Here is a 19,700-nt window from a genome sequence, read left to right as displayed (position 1 = left end):
CTGTCTTTCTTACCACTCATCTGTGTCTCTTCGCTGACATGAGGGGTTGCTACACTCTGCAGTCTCCCGGCATTTAAAGTCTGCTACCAGCAGAGCACGTTCTGGACTTCACAGCGCCCAGCAAAGTACTAGCCTGCGCCCACCCCCTACTACCGCAAAAACCTTTTGCATGCTTTGGCAGAAGTGTCAACAAAATGCCACGAACCACCCCAGATGGGACTCGAACCCACAATCCCTGGCTTAGGAGGCCAGTGCCTTATCCATTAGGCCACTGTGGCCACTCGACAGAAAAGGGGAAAGTTCTTTCTTTTCCTCTTCTCTCACTGGAGTCACAGGTACTGGCCCACTGAAAAGGGCAAGTTGGCTCACGTCCAAAGCTGCAGTGTCCCAGCACACGCGGGCAAAAGGCACCTGCTTGCACTCGGCTGGACACTTCCGCTTTATGGGACACACGATGGAAAGTGGACTCAATTCCCAGACCTAACTCTTACCTGTTTGGTATTCTGACGCTCGATTGTAAAATATGGCCAGCTGGTAAAAATGACAAAGGGCACTCCAGCGCTGGTCCTTTGGCTGCAGGCGGCGTGTCAGCGGCCTAAAACAGCAAGAAATAGCGAGAGAAATAAAGTGAGAAGCAAGCACCTTTTCAATTGGGCTCTCGGGTCTATGGGACTGGCGTGCAGCCTCTTGATCACAAGCGCAGGTCCAGCGTGAAAGGGCGTGGGAGTGGAGTCACTCTGCTATTAATACCTGGTTGGCCAATCCTCATTGCAATGGATGGCCATCTGCAGCTTTACTTGTAGCTCCACTGAAGGTATTTTGTTTTGGGCAAAGGGGTGAGATTGTGATTTCCCCTGCGGCAGATGAAGAGAAAGGGCTTTATGCACTACAGGTCCCTGGACAGCCAAGCAAGTGTGAGCCGGAGACTGTGCTTCAGCTCTGAAGCAGTGTATCGAGAGCCTTCGAGGAGGAGGGGAATTAGCTCAGATGGTAGAGCGCTCGCTTAGCATGCGAGAGGTAGCGGGATCGATGCCCGCATTCTCCAGCAAGACGCTTTTTCTTCATTTTCACTATTTTATTCAAAACTCACCAATCGTCGCAAATAAAGTCATGTGCTCGCTTCTGTTTTTTTTACTATCATCCTAAAAGTCTTCCGTCCACTTTCTGCTATCCCAAAGAGTCATCCGCGCGAGGGCCGGCAACAGGCGTGATACTGTGCAACAGTCGCATTGCATGGCATTGGTGACATATTCAGGAAATTCCACTTTGATGCCACCCAGGGCTGTTAACCTTTTATTTCATTTCAATACGATGCTTCGAATAATTGGTTCAAAGTGCGCAGCCTTTGCTCTTTTATTTCGTTTTCATCGGAGCAGGTCGGAGCTGGCAGAAGAGTGAGCCCTGTCTGCAGGAGCTCTGATTCCAGAAAGCATATTTTCCCTGTCTTTCTTACCACTCATCTGCGTCTCTTCGCTGACATGAGGGGTTGCTACACTCTGCAGTCTCCCGGCATTTAAAGTCTGCTACCAGCAGAGCACGTTCTGGACTTCACAGCGCCCAGCAAAGTACTAGCCTGCGCCCACCCCCTACTACCGCAAAAACCTTTTGCATGCTTTGGCAGAAGTGTGAACAAAATGCCACGAACCACCCCAGATGGGACTCGAACCCACAATCCCTGGCTTAGGAGGCCAGTGCCTTATCCATTAGGCCACTGGGGCCACTCGACAGAAAAGGGGAAAGTTCTTTCTTTTCCTCTTCTCTCACTGGAGTCACAGGTACTGACCCACTGAAAAGGGCAAGTTGGCTCACGTCCAAAGCTGCAGTGTCCCAGCACACGCGGGCAAAAGGCACCTGCTTGCACTCGGCTGGACACTTCCGCTTTATGGGACACACGATGGAAAGTGGACTCAATTCCCAGACCTAACTCTTACCTGTTTGGTATTCTGACGCTCGATTGTAAAATATGGCCAGCTGGTAAAAATGACAAAGGGCACTCCAGCGCTGGTCCTTTGGCTGCAGGCGGCGTGTCAGCGGCCTAAAACAGCAAGAAATAGCGAGAGAAATAAAGTGAGAAGCAAGCACCTTTTCAATTGGGCTCTCGGGTCTATGGGACTGGCGTGCAGCCTCTTGATCACAAGCGCAGGTCCAGCGTGAAAGGGCGTGGGAGTGGAGTCACTCTGCTATTAATACCTGGTTGGCCAATCCTCATTGCAATGGATGGCCATCTGCAGCTTTACTTGTAGCTCCACTGAAGGTATTTTGTTTTGGGCAAAGGGGTGAGATTGTGATTTCCCCTGCGGCAGATGAAGAGAAAGGGCTTTATGCACTACAGGTCCCTGGACAGCCAAGCAAGTGTGAGCCGGAGACTGTGCTTCAGCTCTGAAGCAGTGTATCGAGAGCCTTCGAGGAGGAGGGGAATTAGCTCAGATGGTAGAGCGCTTGCTTAGCATGCGAGAGGTAGCGGGATCGATGCCCGCATTCTCCAGCAAGACGCTTTTTCTTCATTTTCACTATTTTATTCAAAACTCACCAATCGTCGCAAATAAAGTCATGTGCTCGCTTCTGTTTTTTTTACTATCATCCTAAAAGTCTTCCGTCCACTTTCTGCTATCCCAAAGAGTCATCCGCGCGAGGGCCGGCAACAGGCGTGATACTGTGCAACAGTCGCATTGCATGGCATTGGTGACATATTCAGGAAATTCCACTTTGATGCCACCCAGGGCTGTTAACCTTTTATTTCATTTCAATACGATGCTTCGAATAATTGGTTCAAAGTGCGCAGCCTTTGCTCTTTTATTTCGTTTTCATCGGAGCAGGTCGGAGCTGGCAGAAGAGTGAGCCCTGTCTGCAGGAGCTCTGATTCCAGAAAGCATATTTTCCCTGTCTTTCTTACCACTCATCTGCGTCTCTTCGCTGACATGAGGGGTTGCTACACTCTGCAGTCTCCCGGCATTTAAAGTCTGCTACCAGCAGAGCACGTTCTGGACTTCACAGCGCCCAGCAAAGTACTAGCCTGCGCCCACCCCCTACTACCGCAAAAACCTTTTGCATGCTTTGGCAGAAGTGTGAACAAAATGCCACGAACCACCCCAGATGGGACTCGAACCCACAATCCCTGGCTTAGGAGGCCAGTGCCTTATCCATTAGGCCACTGGGGCCACTCGACAGAAAAGGGGAAAGTTCTTTCTTTTCCTCTTCTCTCACTGGAGTCACAGGTACTGACCCACTGAAAAGGGCAAGTTGGCTCACGTCCAAAGCTGCAGTGTCCCAGCACACGCGGGCAAAAGGCACCTGCTTGCACTCGGCTGGACACTTCCGCTTTATGGGACACACGATGGAAAGTGGACTCAATTCCCAGACCTAACTCTTACCTGTTTGGTATTCTGACGCTCGATTGTAAAATATGGCCAGCTGGTAAAAATGACAAAGGGCACTCCAGCGCTGGTCCTTTGGCTGCAGGCGGCGTGTCAGCGGCCTAAAACAGCAAGAAATAGCGAGAGAAATAAAGTGAGAAGCAAGCACCTTTTCAATTGGGCTCTCGGGTCTATGGGACTGGCGTGCAGCCTCTTGATCACAAGCGCAGGTCCAGCGTGAAAGGGCGTGGGAGTGGAGTCACTCTGCTATTAATACCTGGTTGGCCAATCCTCATTGCAATGGATGGCCATCTGCAGCTTTACTTGTAGCTCCACTGAAGGTATTTTGTTTTGGGCAAAGGGGTGAGATTGTGATTTCCCCTGCGGCAGATGAAGAGAAAGGGCTTTATGCACTACAGGTCCCTGGACAGCCAAGCAAGTGTGAGCCGGAGACTGTGCTTCAGCTCTGAAGCAGTGTATCGAGAGCCTTCGAGGAGGAGGGGAATTAGCTCAGATGGTAGAGCGCTCGCTTAGCATGCGAGAGGTAGCGGGATCGATGCCCGCATTCTCCAGCAAGACGCTTTTTCTTCATTTTCACTATTTTATTCAAAACTCACCAATCGTCGCAAATAAAGTCATGTGCTCGCTTCTGTTTTTTTTACTATCATCCTAAAAGTCTTCCGTCCACTTTCTGCTATCCCAAAGAGTCATCCGCGCGAGGGCCGGCAACAGGCGTGATACTGTGCAACAGTCGCATTGCATGGCATTGGTGACATATTCAGGAAATTCCACTTTGATGCCACCCAGGGCTGTTAACCTTTTATTTCATTTCAATACGATGCTTCGAATAATTGGTTCAAAGTGCGCAGCCTTTGCTCTTTTATTTCGTTTTCATCGGAGCAGGTCGGAGCTGGCAGAAGAGTGAGCCCTGTCTGCAGGAGCTCTGATTCCAGAAAGCATATTTTCCCTGTCTTTCTTACCACTCATCTGCGTCTCTTCGCTGACATGAGGGGTTGCTACACTCTGCAGTCTCCCGGCATTTAAAGTCTGCTACCAGCAGAGCACGTTCTGGACTTCACAGCGCCCAGCAAAGTACTAGCCTGCGCCCACCCCCTACTACCGCAAAAACCTTTTGCATGCTTTGGCAGAAGTGTGAACAAAATGCCACGAACCACCCCAGATGGGACTCGAACCCACAATCCCTGGCTTAGGAGGCCAGTGCCTTATCCATTAGGCCACTGGGGCCACTCGACAGAAAAGGGGAAAGTTCTTTCTTTTCCTCTTCTCTCACTGGAGTCACAGGTACTGACCCACTGAAAAGGGCAAGTTGGCTCACGTCCAAAGCTGCAGTGTCCCAGCACACGCGGGCAAAAGGCACCTGCTTGCACTCGGCTGGACACTTCCGCTTTATGGGACACACGATGGAAAGTGGACTCAATTCCCAGACCTAACTCTTACCTGTTTGGTATTCTGACGCTCGATTGTAAAATATGGCCAGCTGGTAAAAATGACAAAGGGCACTCCAGCGCTGGTCCTTTGGCTGCAGGCGGCGTGTCAGCGGCCTAAAACAGCAAGAAATAGCGAGAGAAATAAAGTGAGAAGCAAGCACCTTTTCAATTGGGCTCTCGGGTCTATGGGACTGGCGTGCAGCCTCTTGATCACAAGCGCAGGTCCAGCGTGAAAGGGCGTGGCAGTGGAGTCACTCTGCTATTAATACCTGGTTGGCCAATCCTCGTTGCAATGGATGGCCATCTGCAGCTTTACTTGTAGCTCCACTGAAGGTATTTTGTTTTGGGCAAAGGGGTGAGATTGTGATTTCCCCTGCGGCAGATGAAGAGAAAGGGCTTTATGCACTACAGGTCCCTGGACAGCCAAGCAAGTGTGAGCCGGAGACTGTGCTTCAGCTCTGAAGCAGTGTATCGAGAGCCTTCGAGGAGGAGGGGAATTAGCTCAGATGGTAGAGCGCTCGCTTAGCATGCGAGAGGTAGCGGGATCGATGCCCGCATTCTCCAGCAAGACGCTTTTTCTTCATTTTCACTATTTTATTCAAAACTCACCAATCGTCTCAAATAAAGGCATGTGCTCGCTTCTGTTTTTTTTTACTATCATCCTAAAAGTCTTCCGTCCACTTTCTGCTATCCCAAAGAGTCATCCGCGCGAGGGCCGGCAACAGGCGTGATACTGTGCAACAGGCGCATTGCATGGCATTGGTGACATATTCAGGAAATTCCACTTTGATGCCACCCAGGGCTGTTAACCTTTTATTTCATTTCAATACGATGCTTCGAATAATTGGTTCAAAGTGCGCAGCCTTTGCTCTTTTATTTCGTTTTCATCGGAGCAGGTCGGAGCTGGCAGAAGAGTGAGCCCTGTCTGCAGGAGCTCTGATTCCAGAAAGCATATTTTCCCTGTCTTTCTTACCACTCATCTGCGTCTCTTCGCTGACATGAGGGGTTGCTACACTCTGCAGTCTCCCGGCATTTAAAGTCTGCTACCAGCAGAGCACGTTCTGGACTTCACAGCGCCCAGCAAAGTACTAGCCTGCGCCCACCCCCTACTACCGCAAAAACCTTTTGCATGCTTTGGCAGAAGTGTGAACAAAATGCCACGAACCACCCCAGATGGGACTCGAACCCACAATCCCTGGCTTAGGAGGCCAGTGCCTTATCCATTAGGCCACTGGGGCCACTCGACAGAAAAGGGGAAAGTTCTTTCTTTTCCTCTTCTCTCACTGGAGTCACAGGTACTGACCCACTGAAAAGGGCAAGTTGGCTCACGTCCAAAGCTGCAGTGTCCCAGCACACGCGGGCAAAAGGCACCTGCTTGCACTCGGCTGGACACTTCCGCTTTATGGGACACACGATGGAAAGTGGACTCAATTCCCAGACCTAACTCTTACCTGTTTGGTATTCTGACGCTCGATTGTAAAATATGGCCAGCTGGTAAAAATGACAAAGGGCACTCCAGCGCTGGTCCTTTGGCTGCAGGCGGCGTGTCAGCGGCCTAAAACAGCAAGAAATAGCGAGAGAAATAAAGTGAGAAGCAAGCACCTTTTCAATTGGGCTCTCGGGTCTATGGGACTGGCGTGCAGCCTCTTGATCACAAGCGCAGGTCCAGCGTGAAAGGGCGTGGGAGTGGAGTCACTCTGCTATTAATACCTGGTTGGCCAATCCTCATTGCAATGGATGGCCATCTGCAGCTTTACTTGTAGCTCCACTGAAGGTATTTTGTTTTGGGCAAAGGGGTGAGATTGTGATTTCCCCTGCGGCAGATGAAGAGAAAGGGCTTTATGCACTACAGGTCCCTGGACAGCCAAGCAAGTGTGAGCCGGAGACTGTGCTTCAGCTCTGAAGCAGTGTATCGAGAGCCTTCGAGGAGGAGGGGAATTAGCTCAGATGGTAGAGCGCTCGCTTAGCATGCGAGAGGTAGCGGGATCGATGCCCGCATTCTCCAGCAAGACGCTTTTTCTTCATTTTCACTATTTTATTCAAAACTCACCAATCGTCGCAAATAAAGTCATGTGCTCGCTTCTGTTTTTTTTACTATCATCCTAAAAGTCTTCCGTCCACTTTCTGCTATCCCAAAGAGTCATCCGCGCGAGGGCCGGCAACAGGCGTGATACTGTGCAACAGTCGCATTGCATGGCATTGGTGACATATTCAGGAAATTCCACTTTGATGCCACCCAGGGCTGTTAACCTTTTATTTCATTTCAATACGATGCTTCGAATAATTGGTTCAAAGTGCGCAGCCTTTGCTCTTTTATTTCGTTTTCATCGGAGCAGGTCGGAGCTGGCAGAAGAGTGAGCCCTGTCTGCAGGAGCTCTGATTCCAGAAAGCATATTTTCCCTGTCTTTCTTACCACTCATCTGCGTCTCTTCGCTGACATGAGGGGTTGCTACACTCTGCAGTCTCCCGGCATTTAAAGTCTGCTACCAGCAGAGCACGTTCTGGACTTCACAGCGCCCAGCAAAGTACTAGCCTGCGCCCACCCCCTACTACCGCAAAAACCTTTTGCATGCTTTGGCAGAAGTGTGAACAAAATGCCACGAACCACCCCAGATGGGACTCGAACCCACAATCCCTGGCTTAGGAGGCCAGTGCCTTATCCATTAGGCCACTGGGGCCACTCGACAGAAAAGTGGAAAGTTCTTTCTTTTCCTCTTCTCTCACTGGAGTCACAGGTACTGACCCACTGAAAAGGGCAAGTTGGCTCACGTCCAAAGCTGCAGTGTCCCAGCACACGCGGGCAAAAGGCACCTGCTTGCACTCGGCTGGACACTTCCGCTTTATGGGACACACGATGGAAAGTGGACTCAATTCCCAGACCTAACTCTTACCTGTTTGGTATTCTGACGCTCGATTGTAAAATATGGCCAGCTGGTAAAAATGACAAAGGGCACTCCAGCGCTGGTCCTTTGGCTGCAGGCGGCGTGTCAGCGGCCTAAAACAGCAAGAAATAGCGAGAGAAATAAAGTGAGAAGCAAGCACCTTTTCAATTGGGCTCTCGGGTCTATGGGACTGGCGTGCAGCCTCTTGATCACAAGCGCAGGTCCAGCGTGAAAGGGCGTGGCAGTGGAGTCACTCTGCTATTAATACCTGGTTGGCCAATCCTCGTTGCAATGGATGGCCATCTGCAGCTTTACTTGTAGCTCCACTGAAGGTATTTTGTTTTGGGCAAAGGGGTGAGATTGTGATTTCCCCTGCGGCAGATGAAGAGAAAGGGCTTTATGCACTACAGGTCCCTGGACAGCCAAGCAAGTGTGAGCCGGAGACTGTGCTTCAGCTCTGAAGCAGTGTATCGAGAGCCTTCGAGGAGGAGGGGAATTAGCTCAGATGGTAGAGCGCTCGCTTAGCATGCGAGAGGTAGCGGGATCGATGCCCGCATTCTCCAGCAAGACGCTTTTTCTTCATTTTCACTATTTTATTCAAAACTCACCAATCGTCTCAAATAAAGGCATGTGCTCGCTTCTGTTTTTTTTTACTATCATCCTAAAAGTCTTCCGTCCACTTTCTGCTATCCCAAAGAGTCATCCGCGCGAGGGCCGGCAACAGGCGTGATACTGTGCAACAGGCGCATTGCATGGCATTGGTGACATATTCAGGAAATTCCACTTTGATGCCACCCAGGGCTGTTAACCTTTTATTTCATTTCAATACGATGCTTCGAATAATTGGTTCAAAGTGCGCAGCCTTTGCTCTTTTATTTCGTTTTCATCGGAGCAGGTCGGAGCTGGCAGAAGAGTGAGCCCTGTCTGCAGGAGCTCTGATTCCAGAAAGCATATTTTCCCTGTCTTTCTTACCACTCATCTGCGTCTCTTCGCTGACATGAGGGGTTGCTACACTCTGCAGTCTCCCGGCATTTAAAGTCTGCTACCAGCAGAGCACGTTCTGGACTTCACAGCGCCCAGCAAAGTACTAGCCTGCGCCCACCCCCTACTACCGCAAAAACCTTTTGCATGCTTTGGCAGAAGTGTGAACAAAATGCCACGAACCACCCCAGATGGGACTCGAACCCACAATCCCTGGCTTAGGAGGCCAGTGCCTTATCCATTAGGCCACTGGGGCCACTCGACAGAAAAGGGGAAAGTTCTTTCTTTTCCTCTTCTCTCACTGGAGTCACAGGTACTGACCCACTGAAAAGGGCAAGTTGGCTCACGTCCAAAGCTGCAGTGTCCCAGCACACGCGGGCAAAAGGCACCTGCTTGCACTCGGCTGGACACTTCCGCTTTATGGGACACACGATGGAAAGTGGACTCAATTCCCAGACCTAACTCTTACCTGTTTGGTATTCTGACGCTCGATTGTAAAATATGGCCAGCTGGTAAAAATGACAAAGGGCACTCCAGCGCTGGTCCTTTGGCTGCAGGCGGCGTGTCAGCGGCCTAAAACAGCAAGAAATAGCGAGAGAAATAAAGTGAGAAGCAAGCACCTTTTCAATTGGGCTCTCGGGTCTATGGGACTGGCGTGCAGCCTCTTGATCACAAGCGCAGGTCCAGCGTGAAAGGGCGTGGGAGTGGAGTCACTCTGCTATTAATACCTGGTTGGCCAATCCTCATTGCAATGGATGGCCATCTGCAGCTTTACTTGTAGCTCCACTGAAGGTATTTTGTTTTGGGCAAAGGGGTGAGATTGTGATTTCCCCTGCGGCAGATGAAGAGAAAGGGCTTTATGCACTACAGGTCCCTGACAGCCAAGCAAGTGTGAGCCGGAGACTGTGCTTCAGCTCTGAAGCAGTGTATCGAGAGCCTTCGAGGAGGAGGGGAATTAGCTCAGATGGTAGAGCGCTCGCTTAGCATGCGAGAGGTAGCGGGATCGATGCCCGCATTCTCCAGCAAGACGCTTTTTCTTCATTTTCACTATTTTATTCAAAACTCACCAATCGTCGCAAATAAAGTCATGTGCTCGCTTCTGTTTTTTTTACTATCATCCTAAAAGTCTTCCGTCCACTTTCTGCTATCCCAAAGAGTCATCCGCGCGAGGGCCGGCAACAGGCGTGATACTGTGCAACAGTCGCATTGCATGGCATTGGTGACATATTCAGGAAATTCCACTTTGATGCCACCCAGGGCTGTTAACCTTTTATTTCATTTCAATACGATGCTTCGAATAATTGGTTCAAAGTGCGCAGCCTTTGCTCTTTTATTTCGTTTTCATCGGAGCAGGTCGGAGCTGGCAGAAGAGTGAGCCCTGTCTGCAGGAGCTCTGATTCCAGAAAGCATATTTTCCCTGTCTTTCTTACCACTCATCTGCGTCTCTTCGCTGACATGAGGGGTTGCTACACTCTGCAGTCTCCCGGCATTTAAAGTCTGCTACCAGCAGAGCACGTTCTGGACTTCACAGCGCCCAGCAAAGTACTAGCCTGCGCCCACCCCCTACTACCGCAAAAACCTTTTGCATGCTTTGGCAGAAGTGTGAACAAAATGCCACGAACCACCCCAGATGGGACTCGAACCCACAATCCCTGGCTTAGGAGGCCAGTGCCTTATCCATTAGGCCACTGGGGCCACTCGACAGAAAAGGGGAAAGTTCTTTCTTTTCCTCTTCTCTCACTGGAGTCACAGGTACTGACCCACTGAAAAGGGCAAGTTGGCTCACGTCCAAAGCTGCAGTGTCCCAGCACACGCGGGCAAAAGGCACCTGCTTGCACTCGGCTGGACACTTCCGCTTTATGGGACACACGATGGAAAGTGGACTCAATTCCCAGACCTAACTCTTACCTGTTTGGTATTCTGACGCTCGATTGTAAAATATGGCCAGCTGGTAAAAATGACAAAGGGCACTCCAGCGCTGGTCCTTTGGCTGCAGGCGGCGTGTCAGCGGCCTAAAACAGCAAGAAATAGCGAGAGAAATAAAGTGAGAAGCAAGCACCTTTTCAATTGGGCTCTCGGGTCTATGGGACTGGCGTGCAGCCTCTTGATCACAAGCGCAGGTCCAGCGTGAAAGGGCGTGGGAGTGGAGTCACTCTGCTATTAATACCTGGTTGGCCAATCCTCATTGCAATGGATGGCCATCTGCAGCTTTACTTGTAGCTCCACTGAAGGTATTTTGTTTTGGGCAAAGGGGTGAGATTGTGATTTCCCCTGCGGCAGATGAAGAGAAAGGGCTTTATGCACTACAGGTCCCTGGACAGCCAAGCAAGTGTGAGCCGGAGACTGTGCTTCAGCTCTGAAGCAGTGTATCGAGAGCCTTCGAGGAGGAGGGGAATTAGCTCAGATGGTAGAGCGCTCGCTTAGCATGCGAGAGGTAGCGGGATCGATGCCCGCATTCTCCAGCAAGACGCTTTTTCTTCATTTTCACTATTTTATTCAAAACTCACCAATCGTCGCAAATAAAGTCATGTGCTCGCTTCTGTTTTTTTTACTATCATCCTAAAAGTCTTCCGTCCACTTTCTGCTATCCCAAAGAGTCATCCGCGCGAGGGCCGGCAACAGGCGTGATACTGTGCAACAGTCGCATTGCATGGCATTGGTGACATATTCAGGAAATTCCACTTTGATGCCACCCAGGGCTGTTAACCTTTTATTTCATTTCAATACGATGCTTCGAATAATTGGTTCAAAGTGCGCAGCCTTTGCTCTTTTATTTCGTTTTCATCGGAGCAGGTCGGAGCTGGCAGAAGAGTGAGCCCTGTCTGCAGGAGCTCTGATTCCAGAAAGCATATTTTCCCTGTCTTTCTTACCACTCATCTGCGTCTCTTCGCTGACATGAGGGGTTGCTACACTCTGCAGTCTCCCGGCATTTAAAGTCTGCTACCAGCAGAGCACGTTCTGGACTTCACAGCGCCCAGCAAAGTACTAGCCTGCGCCCACCCCCTACTACCGCAAAAACCTTTTGCATGCTTTGGCAGAAGTGTGAACAAAATGCCACGAACCACCCCAGATGGGACTCGAACCCACAATCCCTGGCTTAGGAGGCCAGTGCCTTATCCATTAGGCCACTGGGGCCACTCGACAGAAAAGGGGAAAGTTCTTTCTTTTCCTCTTCTCTCACTGGAGTCACAGGTACTGACCCACTGAAAAGGGCAAGTTGGCTCACGTCCAAAGCTGCAGTGTCCCAGCACACGCGGGCAAAAGGCACCTGCTTGCACTCGGCTGGACACTTCCGCTTTATGGGACACACGATGGAAAGTGGACTCAATTCCCAGACCTAACTCTTACCTGTTTGGTATTCTGACGCTCGATTGTAAAATATGGCCAGCTGGTAAAAATGACAAAGGGCACTCCAGCGCTGGTCCTTTGGCTGCAGGCGGCGTGTCAGCGGCCTAAAACAGCAAGAAATAGCGAGAGAAATAAAGTGAGAAGCAAGCACCTTTTCAATTGGGCTCTCGGGTCTATGGGACTGGCGTGCAGCCTCTTGATCACAAGCGCAGGTCCAGCGTGAAAGGGCGTGGGAGTGGAGTCACTCTGCTATTAATACCTGGTTGGCCAATCTTCATTGCAATGGATGGCCATCTGCAGCTTTACTTGTAGCTCCACTGAAGGTATTTTGTTTTGGGCAAAGGGGTGAGATTGTGATTTCCCCTGCGGCAGATGAAGAGAAAGGGCTTTATGCACTACAGGTCCCTGGACAGCCAAGCAAGTGTGAGCCGGAGACTGTGCTTCAGCTCTGAAGCAGTGTATCGAGAGCCTTCGAGGAGGAGGGGAATTAGCTCAGATGGTAGAGCGCTCGCTTAGCATGCGAGAGGTAGCGGGATCGATGCCCGCATTCTCCAGCAAGACGCTTTTTCTTCATTTTCACTATTTTATTCAAAACTCACCAATCGTCGCAAATAAAGTCATGTGCTCGCTTCTGTTTTTTTTACTATCATCCTAAAAGTCTTCCGTCCACTTTCTGCTATCCCAAAGAGTCATCCGCGCGAGGGCCGGCAACAGGCGTGATACTGTGCAACAGTCGCATTGCATGGCATTGGTGACATATTCAGGAAATTCCACTTTGATGCCACCCAGGGCTGTTAACCTTTTATTTCATTTCAATACGATGCTTCGAATAATTGGTTCAAAGTGCGCAGCCTTTGCTCTTTTATTTCGTTTTCATCGGAGCAGGTCGGAGCTGGCAGAAGAGTGAGCCCTGTCTGCAGGAGCTCTGATTCCAGAAAGCATATTTTCCCTGTCTTTCTTACCACTCATCTGCGTCTCTTCGCTGACATGAGGGGTTGCTACACTCTGCAGTCTCCCGGCATTTAAAGTCTGCTACCAGCAGAGCACGTTCTGGACTTCACAGCGCCCAGCAAAGTACTAGCCTGCGCCCACCCCCTACTACCGCAAAAACCTTTTGCATGCTTTGGCAGAAGTGTGAACAAAATGCCACGAACCACCCCAGATGGGACTCGAACCCACAATCCCTGGCTTAGGAGGCCAGTGCCTTATCCATTAGGCCACTGGGGCCACTCGACAGAAAAGGGGAAAGTTCTTTCTTTTCCTCTTCTCTCACTGGAGTCACAGGTACTGACCCACTGAAAAGGGCAAGTTGGCTCACGTCCAAAGCTGCAGTGTCCCAGCACACGCGGGCAAAAGGCACCTGCTTGCACTCGGCTGGACACTTCCGCTTTATGGGACACACGATGGAAAGTGGACTCAATTCCCAGACCTAACTCTTACCTGTTTGGTATTCTGACGCTCGATTGTAAAATATGGCCAGCTGGTAAAAATGACAAAGGGCACTCCAGCGCTGGTCCTTTGGCTGCAGGCGGCGTGTCAGCGGCCTAAAACAGCAAGAAATAGCGAGAGAAATAAAGTGAGAAGCAAGCACCTTTTCAATTGGGCTCTCGGGTCTATGGGACTGGCGTGCAGCCTCTTGATCACAAGCGCAGGTCCAGCGTGAAAGGGCGTGGGAGTGGAGTCACTCTGCTATTAATACCTGGTTGGCCAATCCTCATTGCAATGGATGGCCATCTGCAGCTTTACTTGTAGCTCCACTGAAGGTATTTTGTTTTGGGCAAAGGGGTGAGATTGTGATTTCCCCTGCGGCAGATGAAGAGAAAGGGCTTTATGCACTACAGGTCCCTGGACAGCCAAGCAAGTGTGAGCCGGAGACTGTGCTTCAGCTCTGAAGCAGTGTATCGAGAGCCTTCGAGGAGGAGGGGAATTAGCTCAGATGGTAGAGCGCTCGCTTAGCATGCGAGAGGTAGCGGGATCGATGCCCGCATTCTCCAGCAAGACGCTTTTTCTTCATTTTCACTATTTTATTCAAAACTCACCAATCGTCGCAAATAAAGTCATGTGCTCGCTTCTGTTTTTTTTACTATCATCCTAAAAGTCTTCCGTCCACTTTCTGCTATCCCAAAGAGTCATCCGCGCGAGGGCCGGCAACAGGCGTGATACTGTGCAACAGTCGCATTGCATGGCATTGGTGACATATTCAGGAAATTCCACTTTGATGCCACCCAGGGCTGTTAACCTTTTATTTCATTTCAATACGATGCTTCGAATAATTGGTTCAAAGTGCGCAGCCTTTGCTCTTTTATTTCGTTTTCATCGGAGCAGGTCGGAGCTGGCAGAAGAGTGAGCCCTGTCTGCAGGAGCTCTGATTCCAGAAAGCATATTTTCCCTGTCTTTCTTACCACTCATCTGCGTCTCTTCGCTGACATGAGGGGTTGCTACACTCTGCAGTCTCCCGGCATTTAAAGTCTGCTACCAGCAGAGCACGTTCTGGACTTCACAGCGCCCAGCAAAGTACTAGCCTGCGCCCACCCCCTACTACCGCAAAAACCTTTTGCATGCTTTGGCAGAAGTGTGAACAAAATGCCACGAACCACCCCAGATGGGACTCGAACCCACAATCCCTGGCTTAGGAGGCCAGTGCCTTATCCATTAGGCCACTGGGGCCACTCGACAGAAAAGGGGAAAGTTCTTTCTTTTCCTCTTCTCTCACTGGAGTCACAGGTACTGACCCACTGAAAAGGGCAAGTTGGCTCACGTCCAAAGCTGCAGTGTCCCAGCACACGCGGGCAAAAGGCACCTGCTTGCACTCGGCTGGACACTTCCGCTTTATGGGACACACGATGGAAAGTGGACTCAATTCCCAGACCTAACTCTTACCTGTTTGGTATTCTGACGCTCGATTGTAAAATATGGCCAGCTGGTAAAAATGACAAAGGGCACTCCAGCGCTGGTCCTTTGGCTGCAGGCGGCGTGTCAGCGGCCTAAAACAGCAAGAAATAGCGAGAGAAATAAAGTGAGAAGCAAGCACCTTTTCAATTGGGCTCTCGGGTCTATGGGACTGGCGTGCAGCCTCTTGATCACAAGCGCAGGTCCAGCGTGAAAGGGCGTGGCAGTGGAGTCACTCTGCTATTAATACCTGGTTGGCCAATCCTCGTTGCAATGGATGGCCATCTGCAGCTTTACTTGTAGCTCCACTGAAGGTATTTTGTTTTGGGCAAAGGGGTGAGATTGTGATTTCCCCTGCGGCAGATGAAGAGAAAGGGCTTTATGCACTACAGGTCCCTGGACAGCCAAGCAAGTGTGAGCCGGAGACTGTGCTTCAGCTCTGAAGCAGTGTATCGAGAGCCTTCGAGGAGGAGGGGAATTAGCTCAGATGGTAGAGCGCTCGCTTAGCATGCGAGAGGTAGCGGGATCGATGCCCGCATTCTCCAGCAAGACGCTTTTTCTTCATTTTCACTATTTTATTCAAAACTCACCAATCGTCTCAAATAAAGGCATGTGCTCGCTTCTGTTTTTTTTTACTATCATCCTAAAAGTCTTCCGTCCACTTTCTGCTATCCCAAAGAGTCATCCGCGCGAGGGCCGGCAACAGGCGTGATACTGTGCAACAGGCGCATTGCATGGCATTGGTGACATATTCAGGAAATTCCACTTTGATGCCACCCAGGGCTGTTAACCTTTTATTTCATTTCAATACGATGCTTCGAATAATTGGTTCAAAGTGCGCAGCCTTTGCTCTTTTATTTCGTTTTCATCGGAGCAGGTCGGAGCTGGCAGAAGAGTGAGCCCTGTCTGCAGGAGCTCTGATTCCAGAAAGCATATTTTCCCTGTCTTTCTTACCACTCATCTGCGTCTCTTCGCTGACATGAGGGGTTGCTACACTCTGCAGTCTCCCGGCATTTAAAGTCTGCTACCAGCAGAGCACGTTCTGGACTTCACAGCGCCCAGCAAAGTACTAGCCTGCGCCCACCCCCTACTACCGCAAAAACCTTTTGCATGCTTTGGCAGAAGTGTGAACAAAATGCCACGAACCACCCCAGATGGGACTCGAACCCACAATCCCTGGCTTAGGAGGCCAGTGCCTTATCCATTAGGCCACTGGGGCCACTCGACAGAAAAGGGGAAAGTTCTTTCTTTTCCTCTTCTCTCACTGGAGTCACAGGTACTGACCCACTGAAAAGGGCAAGTTGGCTCACGTCCAAAGCTGCAGTGTCCCAGCACACGCGGGCAAAAGGCACCTGCTTGCACTCGGCTGGACACTTCCGCTTTATGGGACACACGATGGAAAGTGGACTCAATTCCCAGACCTAACTCTTACCTGTTTGGTATTCTGACGCTCGATTGTAAAATATGGCCAGCTGGTAAAAATGACAAAGGGCACTCCAGCGCTGGTCCTTTGGCTGCAGGCGGCGTGTCAGCGGCCTAAAACAGCAAGAAATAGCGAGAGAAATAAAGTGAGAAGCAAGCACCTTTTCAATTGGGCTCTCGGGTCTATGGGACTGGCGTGCAGCCTCTTGATCACAAGCGCAGGTCCAGCGTGAAAGGGCGTGGGAGTGGAGTCACTCTGCTATTAATACCTGGTTGGCCAATCCTCATTGCAATGGATGGCCATCTGCAGCTTTACTTGTAGCTCCACTGAAGGTATTTTGTTTTGGGCAAAGGGGTGAGATTGTGATTTCCCCTGCGGCAGATGAAGAGAAAGGGCTTTATGCACTACAGGTCCCTGGACAGCCAAGCAAGTGTGAGCCGGAGACTGTGCTTCAGCTCTGAAGCAGTGTATCGAGAGCCTTCGAGGAGGAGGGGAATTAGCTCAGATGGTAGAGCGCTCGCTTAGCATGCGAGAGGTAGCGGGATCGATGCCCGCATTCTCCAGCAAGACGCTTTTTCTTCATTTTCACTATTTTATTCAAAACTCACCAATCGTCGCAAATAAAGTCATGTGCTCGCTTCTGTTTTTTTTACTATCATCCTAAAAGTCTTCCGTCCACTTTCTGCTATCCCAAAGAGTCATCCGCGCGAGGGCCGGCAACAGGCGTGATACTGTGCAACAGTCGCATTGCATGGCATTGGTGACATATTCAGGAAATTCCACTTTGATGCCACCCAGGGCTGTTAACCTTTTATTTCATTTCAATACGATGCTTCGAATAATTGGTTCAAAGTGCGCAGCCTTTGCTCTTTTATTTCGTTTTCATCGGAGCAGGTCGGAGCTGGCAGAAGAGTGAGCCCTGTCTGCAGGAGCTCTGATTCCAGAAAGCATATTTTCCCTGTCTTTCTTACCACTCATCTGCGTCTCTTCGCTGACATGAGGGGTTGCTACACTCTGCAGTCTCCCGGCATTTAAAGTCTGCTACCAGCAGAGCACGTTCTGGACTTCACAGCGCCCAGCAAAGTACTAGCCTGCGCCCACCCCCTACTACCGCAAAAACCTTTTGCATGCTTTGGCAGAAGTGTGAACAAAATGCCACGAACCACCCCAGATGGGACTCGAACCCACAATCCCTGGCTTAGGAGGCCAGTGCCTTATCCATTAGGCCACTGGGGCCACTCGACAGAAAAGGGGAAAGTTCTTTCTTTTCCTCTTCTCTCACTGGAGTCACAGGTACTGACCCACTGAAAAGGGCAAGTTGGCTCACGTCCAAAGCTGCAGTGTCCCAGCACACGCGGGCAAAAGGCACCTGCTTGCACTCGGCTGGACACTTCCGCTTTATGGGACACACGATGGAAAGTGGACTCAATTCCCAGACCTAACTCTTACCTGTTTGGTATTCTGACGCTCGATTGTAAAATATGGCCAGCTGGTAAAAATGACAAAGGGCACTCCAGCGCTGGTCCTTTGGCTGCAGGCGGCGTGTCAGCGGCCTAAAACAGCAAGAAATAGCGAGAGAAATAAAGTGAGAAGCAAGCACCTTTTCAATTGGGCTCTCGGGTCTATGGGACTGGCGTGCAGCCTCTTGATCACAAGCGCAGGTCCAGCGTGAAAGGGCGTGGGAGTGGAGTCACTCTGCTATTAATACCTGGTTGGCCAATCCTCATTGCAATGGATGGCCATCTGCAGCTTTACTTGTAGCTCCACTGAAGGTATTTTGTTTTGGGCAAAGGGGTGAGATTGTGATTTCCCCTGCGGCAGATGAAGAGAAAGGGCTTTATGCACTACAGGTCCCTGGACAGCCAAGCAAGTGTGAGCCGGAGACTGTGCTTCAGCTCTGAAGCAGTGTATCGAGAGCCTTCGAGGAGGAGGGGAATTAGCTCAGATGGTAGAGCGCTCGCTTAGCATGCGAGAGGTAGCGGGATCGATGCCCGCATTCTCCAGCAAGACGCTTTTTCTTCATTTTCACTATTTTATTCAAAACTCACCAATCGTCGCAAATAAAGTCATGTGCTCGCTTCTGTTTTTTTTACTATCATCCTAAAAGTCTTCCGTCCACTTTCTGCTATCCCAAAGAGTCATCCGCGCGAGGGCCGGCAACAGGCGTGATACTGTGCAACAGTCGCATTGCATGGCATTGGTGACATATTCAGGAAATTCCACTTTGATGCCACCCAGGGCTGTTAACCTTTTATTTCATTTCAATACGATGCTTCGAATAATTGGTTCAAAGTGCGCAGCCTTTGCTCTTTTATTTCGTTTTCATCGGAGCAGGTCGGAGCTGGCAGAAGAGTGAGCCCTGTCTGCAGGAGCTCTGATTCCAGAAAGCATATTTTCCCTGTCTTTCTTACCACTCATCTGCGTCTCTTCGCTGACATGAGGGGTTGCTACACTCTGCAGTCTCCCGGCATTTAAAGTCTGCTACCAGCAGAGCACGTTCTGGACTTCACAGCGCCCAGCAAAGTACTAGCCTGCGCCCACCCCCTACTACCGCAAAAACCTTTTGCATGCTTTGGCAGAAGTGTGAACAAAATGCCACGAACCACCCCAGATGGGACTCGAACCCACAATCCCTGGCTTAGGAGGCCAGTGCCTTATCCATTAGGTCACTGGGGCCACTCGACAGAAAAGGGGAAAGTTCTTTCTTTTCCTCTTCTCTCACTGGAGTCACAGGTACTGACCCACTGAAAAGGGCAAGTTGGCTCACGTCCAAAGCTGCAGTGTCCCAGCACACGCGGGCAAAAGGCACCTGCTTGCACTCGGCTGGACACTTCCGCTTTATGGGACACACGATGGAAAGTGGACTCAATTCCCAGACCTAACTCTTACCTGTTTGGTATTCTGACGCTCGATTGTAAAATATGGCCAGCTGGTAAAAATGACAAAGGGCACTCCAGCGCTGGTCCTTTGGCTGCAGGCGGCGTGTCAGCGGCCTAAAACAGCAAGAAATAGCGAGAGAAATAAAGTGAGAAGCAAGCACCTTTTCAATTGGGCTCTCGGGTCTATGGGACTGGCGTGCAGCCTCTTGATCACAAGCGCAGGTCCAGCGTGAAAGGGCGTGGCAGTGGAGTCACTCTGCTATTAATACCTGGTTGGCCAATCCTCGTTGCAATGGATGGCCATCTGCAGCTTTACTTGTAGCTCCACTGAAGGTATTTTGTTTTGGGCAAAGGGGTGAGATTGTGATTTCCCCTGCGGCAGATGAAGAGAAAGGGCTTTATGCACTACAGGTCCCTGGACAGCCAAGCAAGTGTGAGCCGGAGACTGTGCTTCAGCTCTGAAGCAGTGTATCGAGAGCCTTCGAGGAGGAGGGGAA

The 19,700-nt window shown here is 50.5% G+C and overlaps 27 non-coding genes across 27 annotated transcripts; 13 read left to right on the top strand and 14 right to left on the bottom strand.

Annotated features, from left to right (window-relative positions):
* Positions 1-195: 195 nt before the first annotated feature.
* On the bottom strand, positions 196-278 carry TRNAR-CCU (transfer RNA arginine (anticodon CCU)). Its single transcript has one exon. It is a non-coding gene; the product is annotated as a tRNA-Arg (tRNA).
* A 694-nt stretch (positions 279-972) lies between these two features.
* Positions 973-1,045, top strand: TRNAA-AGC (transfer RNA alanine (anticodon AGC)). Its single transcript has one exon. It is a non-coding gene; the product is annotated as a tRNA-Ala (tRNA).
* Positions 1,046-1,645: 600 nt separating this feature from the next.
* Positions 1,646-1,718, bottom strand: TRNAR-CCU (transfer RNA arginine (anticodon CCU)). The gene has a single exon. It is a non-coding gene; the product is annotated as a tRNA-Arg (tRNA).
* A 694-nt stretch (positions 1,719-2,412) lies between these two features.
* On the top strand, positions 2,413-2,485 carry TRNAA-AGC (transfer RNA alanine (anticodon AGC)). Its single transcript has one exon. It is a non-coding gene; the product is annotated as a tRNA-Ala (tRNA).
* A 600-nt stretch (positions 2,486-3,085) lies between these two features.
* Positions 3,086-3,158, bottom strand: TRNAR-CCU (transfer RNA arginine (anticodon CCU)). The gene has a single exon. It is a non-coding gene; the product is annotated as a tRNA-Arg (tRNA).
* A 694-nt stretch (positions 3,159-3,852) lies between these two features.
* On the top strand, positions 3,853-3,925 carry TRNAA-AGC (transfer RNA alanine (anticodon AGC)). The gene has a single exon. It is a non-coding gene; the product is annotated as a tRNA-Ala (tRNA).
* Positions 3,926-4,525: 600 nt separating this feature from the next.
* Positions 4,526-4,598, bottom strand: TRNAR-CCU (transfer RNA arginine (anticodon CCU)). Its single transcript has one exon. It is a non-coding gene; the product is annotated as a tRNA-Arg (tRNA).
* A 694-nt stretch (positions 4,599-5,292) lies between these two features.
* On the top strand, positions 5,293-5,365 carry TRNAA-AGC (transfer RNA alanine (anticodon AGC)). Its single transcript has one exon. It is a non-coding gene; the product is annotated as a tRNA-Ala (tRNA).
* A 601-nt stretch (positions 5,366-5,966) lies between these two features.
* On the bottom strand, positions 5,967-6,039 carry TRNAR-CCU (transfer RNA arginine (anticodon CCU)). Its single transcript has one exon. It is a non-coding gene; the product is annotated as a tRNA-Arg (tRNA).
* A 694-nt stretch (positions 6,040-6,733) lies between these two features.
* TRNAA-AGC (transfer RNA alanine (anticodon AGC)) lies at positions 6,734-6,806 on the top strand. The gene has a single exon. It is a non-coding gene; the product is annotated as a tRNA-Ala (tRNA).
* A 600-nt stretch (positions 6,807-7,406) lies between these two features.
* TRNAR-CCU (transfer RNA arginine (anticodon CCU)) lies at positions 7,407-7,479 on the bottom strand. Its single transcript has one exon. It is a non-coding gene; the product is annotated as a tRNA-Arg (tRNA).
* Positions 7,480-8,173: 694 nt separating this feature from the next.
* On the top strand, positions 8,174-8,246 carry TRNAA-AGC (transfer RNA alanine (anticodon AGC)). Its single transcript has one exon. It is a non-coding gene; the product is annotated as a tRNA-Ala (tRNA).
* Positions 8,247-8,847: 601 nt separating this feature from the next.
* On the bottom strand, positions 8,848-8,920 carry TRNAR-CCU (transfer RNA arginine (anticodon CCU)). The gene has a single exon. It is a non-coding gene; the product is annotated as a tRNA-Arg (tRNA).
* Positions 8,921-9,613: 693 nt separating this feature from the next.
* On the top strand, positions 9,614-9,686 carry TRNAA-AGC (transfer RNA alanine (anticodon AGC)). The gene has a single exon. It is a non-coding gene; the product is annotated as a tRNA-Ala (tRNA).
* A 600-nt stretch (positions 9,687-10,286) lies between these two features.
* On the bottom strand, positions 10,287-10,359 carry TRNAR-CCU (transfer RNA arginine (anticodon CCU)). Its single transcript has one exon. It is a non-coding gene; the product is annotated as a tRNA-Arg (tRNA).
* A 694-nt stretch (positions 10,360-11,053) lies between these two features.
* TRNAA-AGC (transfer RNA alanine (anticodon AGC)) lies at positions 11,054-11,126 on the top strand. Its single transcript has one exon. It is a non-coding gene; the product is annotated as a tRNA-Ala (tRNA).
* A 600-nt stretch (positions 11,127-11,726) lies between these two features.
* TRNAR-CCU (transfer RNA arginine (anticodon CCU)) lies at positions 11,727-11,799 on the bottom strand. Its single transcript has one exon. It is a non-coding gene; the product is annotated as a tRNA-Arg (tRNA).
* Positions 11,800-12,493: 694 nt separating this feature from the next.
* On the top strand, positions 12,494-12,566 carry TRNAA-AGC (transfer RNA alanine (anticodon AGC)). Its single transcript has one exon. It is a non-coding gene; the product is annotated as a tRNA-Ala (tRNA).
* Positions 12,567-13,166: 600 nt separating this feature from the next.
* On the bottom strand, positions 13,167-13,239 carry TRNAR-CCU (transfer RNA arginine (anticodon CCU)). The gene has a single exon. It is a non-coding gene; the product is annotated as a tRNA-Arg (tRNA).
* A 694-nt stretch (positions 13,240-13,933) lies between these two features.
* TRNAA-AGC (transfer RNA alanine (anticodon AGC)) lies at positions 13,934-14,006 on the top strand. Its single transcript has one exon. It is a non-coding gene; the product is annotated as a tRNA-Ala (tRNA).
* Positions 14,007-14,606: 600 nt separating this feature from the next.
* Positions 14,607-14,679, bottom strand: TRNAR-CCU (transfer RNA arginine (anticodon CCU)). The gene has a single exon. It is a non-coding gene; the product is annotated as a tRNA-Arg (tRNA).
* A 694-nt stretch (positions 14,680-15,373) lies between these two features.
* Positions 15,374-15,446, top strand: TRNAA-AGC (transfer RNA alanine (anticodon AGC)). The gene has a single exon. It is a non-coding gene; the product is annotated as a tRNA-Ala (tRNA).
* Positions 15,447-16,047: 601 nt separating this feature from the next.
* Positions 16,048-16,120, bottom strand: TRNAR-CCU (transfer RNA arginine (anticodon CCU)). The gene has a single exon. It is a non-coding gene; the product is annotated as a tRNA-Arg (tRNA).
* Positions 16,121-16,814: 694 nt separating this feature from the next.
* Positions 16,815-16,887, top strand: TRNAA-AGC (transfer RNA alanine (anticodon AGC)). The gene has a single exon. It is a non-coding gene; the product is annotated as a tRNA-Ala (tRNA).
* A 600-nt stretch (positions 16,888-17,487) lies between these two features.
* Positions 17,488-17,560, bottom strand: TRNAR-CCU (transfer RNA arginine (anticodon CCU)). Its single transcript has one exon. It is a non-coding gene; the product is annotated as a tRNA-Arg (tRNA).
* A 694-nt stretch (positions 17,561-18,254) lies between these two features.
* TRNAA-AGC (transfer RNA alanine (anticodon AGC)) lies at positions 18,255-18,327 on the top strand. The gene has a single exon. It is a non-coding gene; the product is annotated as a tRNA-Ala (tRNA).
* A 600-nt stretch (positions 18,328-18,927) lies between these two features.
* On the bottom strand, positions 18,928-19,000 carry TRNAR-CCU (transfer RNA arginine (anticodon CCU)). Its single transcript has one exon. It is a non-coding gene; the product is annotated as a tRNA-Arg (tRNA).
* Positions 19,001-19,700: the final 700 nt, after the last annotated feature.

The sequence above is a fragment of the Ambystoma mexicanum genome, chromosome 5q (assembly GCF_040938575.1).
Source record: "Ambystoma mexicanum isolate Mex_15411 chromosome 5q, UKY_AmexF1_1, whole genome shotgun sequence".
NCBI lineage: Eukaryota > Metazoa > Chordata > Amphibia > Caudata > Ambystomatidae > Ambystoma > Ambystoma mexicanum.
Note: the sequence above shows the minus strand (reverse complement) of the source record. Positions and strands in the feature narration are given on the sequence as shown.